The sequence below is a fragment of the Dermacentor silvarum genome, chromosome 8 (genome assembly GCF_013339745.2).
Source record: "Dermacentor silvarum isolate Dsil-2018 chromosome 8, BIME_Dsil_1.4, whole genome shotgun sequence".
NCBI classification, from domain to species: domain Eukaryota; kingdom Metazoa; phylum Arthropoda; class Arachnida; order Ixodida; family Ixodidae; genus Dermacentor; species Dermacentor silvarum.
This window is the reverse complement of record NC_051161.1, coordinates 56,312,780-56,323,765: the sequence shown is the minus strand read 5'-3', so window position 1 is coordinate 56,323,765 and position 10,986 is coordinate 56,312,780.

Genomic DNA, 10,986 nt, shown 5'->3' with positions numbered 1-10,986 from the left:
GATAATGCCAGAGGGAACTTTGGCGCTGAAATCGTTCAGCCACCATGGGAATGATCCACCACGGATTCGACTGATCTTCGTGCTTGTGTATTCAGACGTTCTTGCGACTTTGTTTATTACGCTTTATCTGCCTTCATTGTTTTAAATTTCTGAGCAATCTATACTTTCTAAGTGCAGGAGACTCTGCGAGCTCGCACAATGATTACGACTTGCAGCTCAGCCTGTCGACGTGGGCAAAGCGAAACGCACCAAGCGTCTAAGCGCACTGGCTTGCCCGTGATAAATTTATGGGGGTGTTCTGTGCCGTTTGTAGGTGCATATGTTCGTGGCGTAATGGTTTCGATAGCAAGCTTCTCTCACTCGGGGTTATGAGATGTGCCCTTGTGAGGGGCTACGTAATATTTTGGTTGCTATTAAACGTTGCCGTGCAAGCGAATTAAGAGACTGCGTGCGCCGTGATATGCATGGAGCACCGATGTGCACATGCATGCAGTGCCCACGGCGTACTATATATGCCGTGCATGCGTACGATGTATGTACGTTGCGGTCGTGGTGACCTGCGTAAGATAATTTGAAGAAAGGTGAACTTTGCCCCACTTGGTGTCAGTTTCTTGCGACACTCATTTTGCAGCTAACTAACGTTAGACTGCATTTGCTTGTGCCGTACGTATATAGTGTTTATCATGAAAAATCAAGGATCTGTCAGAACCTGTTCCTAAGTACAATTCTTATAGAGTTATTGAGAGGCCACGAAGCATCTGGTCCAATATTCAGCATCCAAATAATAGTTATACATGTACGTGTCCCATTTCTGAAACTCAACTTTGTACGTCTTCATTTCAGATGCCAGAGGGGGGCCATTGCAGAAGCAGTGAAGTAACCTGGCTGCACAGTTCTCTGGTGAACTTTCGCATGCAATTCAAGGAAGAACATTTTGAAGTAGCTATACAAGACTGTCAATGATTAATTCGCATTTTATGTTTGACTCAACCACTGACCTACTGTTACAGCATTTACAACCAAGTATTCCAATTTGTGTTGTATCAAAAATAGTTCAGTAATATTCCACAAGAGCTCAACTGTAGTGATAATTTTTCTACAAAGTGCTCGCCTTCTATAGCGCACTCGAAGACACGAACGTGAGCCTGAATTAAATAGCAAAATATATACACGGTGTGTCGTCTTATTTCAAGCTATTTTAGAGCCAGTTTTTAGGCGCCCGTTCCTGCGGCGAGCGTCGGAGGCGACGTACCAAGCGAACGAGCGCAGCGGGAGATGAAAAAAGTGGTGAGAGCGAAGGGAGCCTGACGAGGCAAGCGGAGCAGGAGGATGCAGCGGAAGCATGAGGTGAAAAGGGAGGGGGAAGGGTATGGCGAAAGAGTGAGAAGAAAAACGTAGTGCAGCGTAAGATGCGCACTGCGGCGACGATGGCTACGAGATGGCGCCAGAGTAGCGCGCGTCGTTTGGGAGATCTGTCTGCGGCGGCTGCTGTGAATCGCACCCACGCGTGACCCACGGGCGGCTTCGCATGATCTCCCGATTAACGAGGCAGTCGCGCCTCACTTCGCTCCGTTTGCAACGTGCCGCACAGGTCAGATTGTCCGCGCCAGCTAATATACCGCGAAATGACAAGTTTAACAAGAGATTTTAACAGCGGAGCTGTTTAAGCCCTTCGTTAGTCCGTCAGTCGAGGACAAAAAAAAAATGCCTGTTTCACACGAAAGGCGAAGCATCACTTGCGATAGCAAATTAGTAGAGAGCTATAGGGAGTAAAGGCTCATTCACACCGGCGAGTTGAGGAGGTCGCGCGACCATTTTCGACTCGTGACCAAAAAGCGTCCGAAGGTGACCGAAGGCGACCTATGTTCACACCGGCATGCCCGGCTGAGCGCGACCCGCAAATCTTAATCCCGGAGATAATCGTTCTCAGCGAGAGCTCTAGGAATCTAAGCAGTTCGCGCGCACTTCGCTCTGTGTAAATTGGTTTCGCGTTCGCAACAGCCATGGATTTTAATTCAAGCGAACAGGAAGACGTCGTCCCTGTGCTGATGTGCTCTGCCGTAGAGTCAGCTGTGGCAGCGCGGAAGCCTCCGAAGAAAACTCGACGCGAGTGGGAGCGCGCGTGCCTCCGCTCGCGTGAAATTGCCGGCCACGCAAGCCGCCTCCTGCCCGAACTTTGTGAACATGACAACGAGTATTATCGAGAGCAAGTTGTAATTCCTAGTTCACATTGCGTGGGATTCGGTGCATAATATTAAAGCGAAGCTCTTGACCTGCTGTTCACCATTGGGTGGCGTGCTCATCCAACGAACGGCAGCTGGAAAATGGGTTTGTGTTGTGCTTTCTTTTCCTGCTGTTTAGCTTCCTGCGAATGCGACTTCGTACATTCGACACGTTGGTGCAACTGCTGTGTCGCAGCATCACAAGACAAGACACCAGTTACCAGCCTGTAGTCTGCATATGGTTTCGTGGACATTAGATATCGCGTGGACAAAGGCGTGGAGAACGCCGGATAAAAAAATTGGAGGGCGTTTAAGCTTCGCTTTTAAGAGTAGAACGCGACAGCGTTCTCTGGACCTGTTCGCATCGCATCGTTCGCATACAAGTAGGCTTCATTCACTGCAACACTGAACATGGGAAAGCCAGCTTACAAACACAAAGCTTGCACCGATCCATTTAAAGTCGGCTTCACTTTTAAACAGAAATGCAATGCTGGAAAGACATTCGTCCAGGCGCAATATAAGTGGTCTTATATTAAAATGTGAAGGTCCTAGCACCTTTTTATTATTTTATTAATTGTTTGCTATTGCCCCGACGCACACGCATGTCCAAAACGAATTAGCAGGCGAAGTTCCAATTTGACCTGCCTAGGATGCGAGCGCCATCTGAATATCATTTTCGCTAGTACCCGAACGCGCGGCTGTAGGTCTGGTAGAAATACTTGAAAAGGGGTTCGTGTTTGAGTTTCCTCGTAGCAGATTCAAATTAAAATCCGACGCCTAGTGGTGAAGTCGCACTTTACCATTTTTATGACGGATTTATTTTTGTTCACCAAAAGCTTGCACCACGTCGAGGGCTTGCGCGGTCGGAGTGCTTGGGATGGTTGGGGACGATTTTCTCCGCCACCGAGCCGTCATCACACGCCGATGCCGGTTGCCGACGCCGCATTTTCTGTGACACGGGGCCTTTAACGTTAAAACACATCATCTTCGGAACGGCGCTGTTTGGTTGAGCACCTTTGCAACCACGGTCACGCGACTGAATAATCGAGCAGCGAGCGATTGGCCCAAAATTGTCGCTTTTCGAGAAAAGCGACCATTTGCGACCAACTTGGTCGCGCTACCACTGTCAGTCGCCGGGGTGAATGAGCCTTAAGGATAGTAGTTTTATCAACTGCATAGACTTGGACATGCAGCAGCACCAGCAACGCGCACAACTGTTGTCGACGCCGTGGGCGTTTTGCCCGTGTTCGCTCCGAATGCGCTTCGTTGGTGCCTCTGGGGGCGGCTCGGAGGTTTTCGACAAGATCAGAACGGGACACTCGTCGAGCAGTGTCGGAAGTCTTTACCACCTTCTCGCCTGGCAAGGTTTTTACATAAATACGCATTGGGTGCCGCAGTGAAACGTCGCCTCCCCTCCCGTCCCCCACGGCCTTTCGCGCGACGGAAGAAGTCGCGTTTGCGCTATATATATATATATATATATATATATATATATATATATATATATATATGGTGATTGTAAAGGAGGAAATAGACGATTAATTCTGCAGCCCTCCAGGGAGCACGGCGCAGAACGCGCGTTTGTTCCCCGCCGTGCATTCGCTCCCCGTGAAAGCGTGCATCCCTCGCGCGCTTCCACTTGCACATGTAGTATACGGCGCGCGCGGCGCCGATTTCATCGCCGTTTGACGTCATACGGAACCTCACGGCGACGGCGACGCCGACGGCAGAAATCCGCTTTGAGTGCCCATATAATTGCTATCGCAACAAAAATGCAGGCCGATCCAGGCGGTAGTGCAGAAAGGGTCCAAGCACAATGGCACATACCCCTGTGAACTAGCAAAGCTGATCCTGCTTAAGTCTAGATAAGCATGGTTAGGACTAGTTAAGCTTAGTCTGTCATCGGTAGCCAATACTAATCTATAATCGATGAATAATCAATAAATTCTGGAAAATGCTGGGGATGACTTGTTAGTGCTTAGCCTAGCCCAAACACCTGGCGAATACCTTGCGATAGCCAATCGATAGCTAATCGACAATCGACAAATAATGAATACATTCCGGGAAATACTGGGGATGACTTCGTAGTGAATTTGCCTTTATTTTTGAATTTCCCTTTATTTCCTTAAATGTACAATTTATGGGGAATTTAAGGAAAAAGTTGCGCACAGCAACTTGACGGGCCTTAAAACCCAGTCTGAGGGCAGCAGCGGCGGCACAGGCGCTAATTCAGGACTGACAACAAAAATACATTTGAATACAATGCAATGTTGGCTTAACCTTATGCCATAAAAAAATCAATATATAAAAAACACTACAAACAGAAAAAAGCAGTTTTATACATGAGCAAACAAAAACGGTGAAAAAAAAATTGATCACGATCAAATATCACTGAAAAACTCATACAAACGCGAACCAGGACAAGAAATGACATCAATGTTATTGCGAATGAGTGTGTTTAGCAAGTGTGGTAAGCGATGATGTAACATTTGAAAAGCATAATTAGTGCGAGGACGTGGTGCATGCCAGTGTTCAGGTGACCGTGTGCTGTATGCGGTTCTATTTCTAATTAACTGCGTTAAAGACGTAATGCATGACTGATTTTGTTTCACGTCTTTTCGATAGGCTAAGGACAGTCTAAATCTCACAGAGAGTGCAGCGTGCTTAGCCTAGCCCAAATACGTGGCCAATACCTTGTGATAGCCAATCGATAGCCAGTCAATAGCTAATCTATAACCGATCAATAATCAATACATTCCGGGAAATGCTGGGATGACTTGGTAATGCTTAGCCTAGCCCAAGTACGAGGCCAATACCTTGCGACAGCCAATCGATAGCCAATGAATAGCTAATCGATAATCGATCAATAATGAAGAAATGCCGGGAAATGCTGGGGATGACTTGGCAGCCCTATCAGAATGCAGCTGCTCAGGCCGGGATTGTGCTCGCGACCTCGTGCTCACCAGCGCAACGCCATAGCCGCTGGGCTCATACCTCAAAATTTTATTGTAGCTCGGGAACCTTAATGCGATGGCTATAGTATAGTAGTCTATAGTATATATATAGTATTCGATGCCACAGATAATACACTTAGTCAATACCGGCTTTTTAACAACGATATAACGTGGAAAGCTGATCAAAATTTCGGTGCTTATAAAAGGCTCACTGCAAGTGGCCTACTGCATATGCGGCCCGCATTGAAACGGCCCAGAGCTGGGTCGCTTTTTTTATGCGGTATTATAGATAAACTCTTTGGCGGCTTAATAAGCTGCTCAAATATAATTAAAGATGTGATAGTGACTAAAGGCAATTGGGTTGGGGAATGTGTGGGTTTGTATTAGCCGCTAAGCCACCGATTGCCACTTGTTTAACGAGCAATGTGCTGCCGGGTATCTAGCCCTGGCTAGCCTGTAATCATCTATGATTTCCCTAAAAGAAACCAGCCTATCTCTGCCCGACCGGCGGATTGCGAATGCGTCCGTGTTGGTGTTGACGTCGTCTCGGTCTGCGAAACCTCGAGCCGCGTCATGCGCATTCACGTTTCCTGGCTGGCGAGAGTGGGCTGGTGCCCAGATGATTTGTGTTCCACTGACTAGGTCTCCGTGGAAACCAGCCTGGAGGATTTTTTGCGCCTTTGGCGAGATGCGTTCTTTAGCGTAATTTAATATGGTGGTCTTGGAATCACTTATTATACTTTTATATTAGGGAGAAGATGTCATTGCTAGTGCAATGGCGACCTTTTCTCCTACCTCTGGCTTTTTTGTTGGGACTGTGCCTAACGCAATTGCACATGTTTATTGACTACTGCCACTGCGATGGCATCTTGATGTTCGTAGTCGGCTTCATCTACATAGAGCACGTCTTTATAATTTTCAAACGTTCTTCCTAATGATTTGGCTTTCTTTTCTTCGTTCTTCGTTGTGCAAAGGATGCATGTGTTTGGGTAACGGAGGAATATATATGTGTCTCCTAATATCCGCTGGTATATCTGTTTTGATGTCAGTTCTGGGTTCATAGTTGACGCGCACTGGTTTTAGGATATGTCTTCCGGTTTGACTATTGGAGAACCTCTCCATCTGGGCAGTCCTGTGAGCTTCTATCAATTGTTCTGTGGTGTTATGGAGTCCTAGTGCCTCGAAACGTTCATTCGGAGTGGAGACCGAGATCCCCAGAGTTTGCTTGTAGGGTTTCCTGATCATGACGTTGATTCGTTTCTTTTCTTGAGTTTTAAGGTCTAAGAATGTCACTGCGTAGACGATCCGGCTGAGAACAAGGCTTGAATTAGTCTGACCAAGTTATTTTCTTTCATACCGTGGTGTTTATTTGCTAAGCGCGAAATAAGACGCGTTGTCTCATATGTACTGCTTTATAACTGTCTGATGGTTTCAATATTGTAGCCGTTGTTCTGAATCCGCATACCGAGGATATTTATACTTGTAACCAGTGGTATGAGTTGTCCTTGGTTTGCGAAGAGCAATATATTGGGGACTTCAGTTTTCTTCTTCCCTCTTGACGTTGGCTAGTATAGCAGGAGCTCGGATTTCTGCAGGGAGCATCGCTTACCTCTCGGCCCAACGTATGCTTCCACCGCATCAATCGCATTTTGCAGTGTGTCCTGAATATGGCCATCACTGCCTCCCGCTATCCATAGTGTAATAGCATCGGCGTATATGCTATGATTTAGATATTCAATGTGATTAAGTATTTCTGGGACGCCTATCATGGCGACGTTGAATAGGAAAGGCGAGAGGACAGAGCCTTGCGGCGTACCTCTGCTTCCTATCTCTAGTTCGTCCGACTCAACTCCTCCTATTGTTAAGATTGCTCTTCTGTCAGATAAAAAGTCCTTGATATATTCGTACGTCTTATGCCCAACTCCTAATTTTTCCAGGTTTTCCAATATTGCTTCATATTTCACATTGTCGAAGGCCTTGGTTAGGTCTAGTCCCAGTATGGCCCTGGTATCCGTGCGGGAGCAGCCGTTTCCGTCTATTATTTGATCCTTAATTCTCAGCATTATGTCTTGCGTCGGTAACTTCGGGCGGAAGCCCACCATTGTGTGCAGAAAGGCTTCTCTGTTCTCCATGTATCTGTTTAATCAGTCGAGGACCACGTGTTCCGTCAATTTCACAATGCACGAGGTCAGCGAGATTGGGCTGAGGTTTTCAAGCTGTAGTTTTTTGCCTGGTTTCGGGACCATTACGATTTTTGCTGTTTTCCACTGTTTGGGGATTTTGCCTCTTTCCCAGCAGATGGTCATGTATTTTGTGAGAGCTTCAATAGACTTATCATCCAGGTTACGAAGCATCTTGTTGGTAACTCCATCTGGGCCCGGAGCAGATTTTGTGTGAAGGTTTTGAATAGCCCTTCGTATCTCTGCCACGGTAAAAGGACGATCGAGTACTTCGTTGCATGCCCGTATGCCTTGAGATTTTCTTTGGGATTGGATCCTATGTATTTGTCTTAGATTTTTTAATTAGGACATTGTCTGTACCAGGGTAATTATGTATTATCTCGCTTAGGTTGTGCTTTTGCGTCTTCTTGCTCTTATCTGGATCAATTAGATGTCTAAGAATATTCCATGTTTTGGCGAGACGAATCTGTAGATCCATTTCTTCGCACGTGCTGTACCAGTTTGGTCTGGTTAGTTGGTGCGCGTAATTATCTATACCCTCATTTAGCTTTGCGATGCGTCTTCATAAGTTAACACAGCATAATTCCACGGCTGTAGGGAGTTTCGTAGATGGTGGCTCCATCGTACTAGAAGCGCACCCAGTCGCAGTACGAAGGCTACGGACGGAGCGTCTGCTCCGGCGCTGCGACCTCCGTGCGAGGTTTCCGGCGCTCGCCGCTAGGTGTTTGCATGAATTGCTGGAGTCGCGAATAGTGACGATATCGACGCCCGGCCCGGCGACCATCGGCGATGAAGCTGTCAGTGATGCTACATGGAACGTAGCCACTTCGTCGTCGGTAATTAGCCTCGGTGCTGTGCGGCTAGCGATGAAATTAGTCCCGAGCCTATGCTATATGGCCGTGGTACACAGGCTTGAAACGCGTATTGATGACGCCGAGAAGCAGTCACGACGCAATTGAATCTTATTTTTATGGCCTCCCTGAATCAACTGGATCAGAGACGTTTGCCCAGACCGAGCAACTTATCATTAAGCGCTGCCACGATCATTTGAATATTTGTATCGAGCCGAAAGAAATTGAGCGCGCACATCGTCTCGGTCATCGCACAGGTAGTAACCGCCACCATCCTATTATAGCGAAATTCACCTTCCATAAAACAAAAGAATTGGTCATCGCACAGGTACTAACCACCACCGTTCTATTGTAGCGAAATTCACCTTGTATAAAACAAAACAATTGGTTCTTTCTAACGGCCGCAAGTTCAAAGGAACGAGCTTCAGCGTTGGAGAGAGAGAGAGAGAGAATAACTTTATTGAGGTAAAATAGGGTTAAGGGGGCTGGAGAGTGGGTCCTTATTCCAGGACTCCAGTGGCCACCGCCACGCGCCGTGCCTGGTCGAGGAGGCTTGAGTCTCCAGGTCAGTCCGGCCTAGGATGGCTGCCCAAGGCTCCCTAAACTTTTTTTTTTTTTTGCTAATTGTGGTGAATTTGAATTTTGGGGTCGTGATTCACACTCCCCTGTCACATGGGGCAAGGGTGGCCTCCCCCCACACCAGGGGCATTGTTTGGCATATCTGGCTGGCCACATGGCATGCCATCGCCCCGATGTGGGTAGGTGTTTGTCTGGATTTTTCTGTATAGCCGAACCTCCTCCACTGGTAATTGCGGGTTTGGAGCGGCGAGTTCTTGGCGAGAACGACGTTGATGTTCTAAGACATCGCATGCTAGTATTTGATTGTTGTTTGCGATTGGGGTGTCATTCCTGTCTCGGATTGAAGTCTCACGAGCAAGAGCGTCTGCCCCTGTGTTACGAGTGACACCAACATGCTCCGTACACCATACAATGTGATGTTCTTGTCTTAGTCGATCTCTCAAGATGTTAAGGGCAATCCTGGGGATTCTTCCGCGGAAGAAAAGTTGGCAGGCCGCCTGGGAGTCCGTCAGGCCATAGGCGGGCCTGTCTTCTCCCTCCCGTTCTTTATCGCCAAGGCCACTGCAGCCGCCTCCGCTGTGCTGGTGCAGGCTGTGCGGACTGAAGCTGTTATGGTTCTTGGAATACTGGAGGGTCCCGAAGCAGCCACGATAACGTGTCCCTTATTGTCCCGTGCTGCGTCTGTGTATATTGTGTCGGGGTTATGGCCGAATCGTTTTTCTAATTGTTCGGCTCGGGTTTTACGCCTGCCTTCATGATATTTTGGGTTAATTTTGGGAGGGATGGGGGAGATTTTTAGTTTTTATCCCACCTCTCTCGATATGTCTACTAGTTCGCTGCTGCAGTAGTGTGGGTTGATCGGTTATCCCAGCTCTTCTAGGACCCTCCTGCCCGCCTGTCGCATATTTAGGCGTTCTCGTTGTGTGCCCATTATCATTGTTTTGTGTTCATCAAAGGTGTTGTACACCCCAAGAGCCTCGAGTCTCTCCGTGGATGTCCCCAGTGGCAGATCCAGGGCGGCCTTATACGCCGTGCGTATTAGGATGTCTGCCTGCTCTGCCTCTTTACGGTTAAGCTCGTTATACGGGAGGCTGTAGGTAATTATGCTTATTGCAAAAGCATGAACTAGTCTTAATGCGTCTGATTTGCTTAGTCCTCTCCCGTTCCGCATAATTCTTCCTATCATTCTAGTGATTTGTTTAATTGAAGTCTTTAGAGTTTTTAGGGTATGGTCTGCTCTTGTGTTGGGATGTATCCACAGCCCTAAAATCCTCACTTTTTGGGGTTCTTTAAGTGTCGAATCTCCAAGCTTCAGTTCAGCTTTTTGAGTTTTGTTATAACATTGTCCGTGTACCGTAATGCATTCTGATTTTTCAGGTGCACATTTCATTCCGTTCTCAGTGGCGAAATCGTGCACTATGTTTATTGCATCTTGAAGAATTTGTTCTTTTGCTCCGATTGAGTCTTTTGTCGCCCAAAGAGTAATGTCATCTCCATAAAGGGCAAAATGCAGATTTGGACGCTTTTCCAGCCTATGGGCTAGGTTATTTACCCCCAAGTTGAACAGTAGGGGTGAGAGGATGGCACCTTGTGGTGTGCCCCGATTTGGCATATTGAAAGAGCCGGATCAGGTTTCTCCTATGTCGATAGTGGCAGTTCTATTCCCCAAGAAAGATTTGATATAATTATAAGTCTTTTCAACGCACCTGGTTTTCTCAAGTTCTTTCAATATCAGTTCGTGCGCGATGGTATCGAATGCCCATTTGAGGTCTAGGGCCGCTGGTAAATGTTCACTTCCTGTTGGAATGTGCCTCAGTACCTCTTCCTTCAACCCTAGGAAGACATATCTTGTGTCTATAAGTGTGGCCTGAAGCCACACATATAGCTTGACAAGAAGTTTTTGTCTTCTATATAGTTTCTAAGTCTTGCGTGGATGACTCGCTCAAAAAGTTTTCCCAGGCAAGACGTAAGTGAGATCGGCCTGAGGTTGTATGTTACGAGCCTTACGGGGTTTAGGTATCAAAATTATTTCTGCCTCTTTCCACTGTTCCGAAATTTTCCAGATTGGCCATAACTCTCGGTTGAAGTACTCAGTTAGTTTCTTAATTTGTTCATAATTTAAGTTCCATAGCATTGTATTAGTTAATCTATACTTCCCAGGCGCTGTATTTTTCTTAGCGACCTGGATTGCTGCGAAAAG